Below are 395 nucleotides of genomic sequence, written 5' to 3' on the forward strand. Positions count from 1 at the left end.
AGGGATTTTATGAGGAGGAATTTCCTCATGCTTGCTCCATCCTTTTCTTAGTGATGGGCTTGAGGTCATGCCTTCTTAGTTGAACCGGCTTCCTTCTTGAGTTTCTCTTCCATTGAGCGCCCTCTTCACAAATGTTTATGAGGACTTGGTCCAACCTTTGATCAAAGTTGACCCTTTTTGAGTTTGAAAGGGATCTCAGGGATCACCTTCTTCAAGGCCACAACTTCATAGAAGTGGTCTTGATGTACCCTTGAGATGAATCTCTCCATCTCCCATGACTCGGAGGTGGAAGCTTTTGCCTTCCCTTTCCTCTTTCTAGAGGTTTCTCCGGCCTTGGATGCCATAAATGGTTATGGAAAAACAAAAAGCAATGCTTTTACCACACCAAACTTAAA

Source organism: Arachis duranensis, chromosome 10, assembly GCF_000817695.3.
Source record: "Arachis duranensis cultivar V14167 chromosome 10, aradu.V14167.gnm2.J7QH, whole genome shotgun sequence".
Taxonomy (NCBI): domain Eukaryota; kingdom Viridiplantae; phylum Streptophyta; class Magnoliopsida; order Fabales; family Fabaceae; genus Arachis; species Arachis duranensis.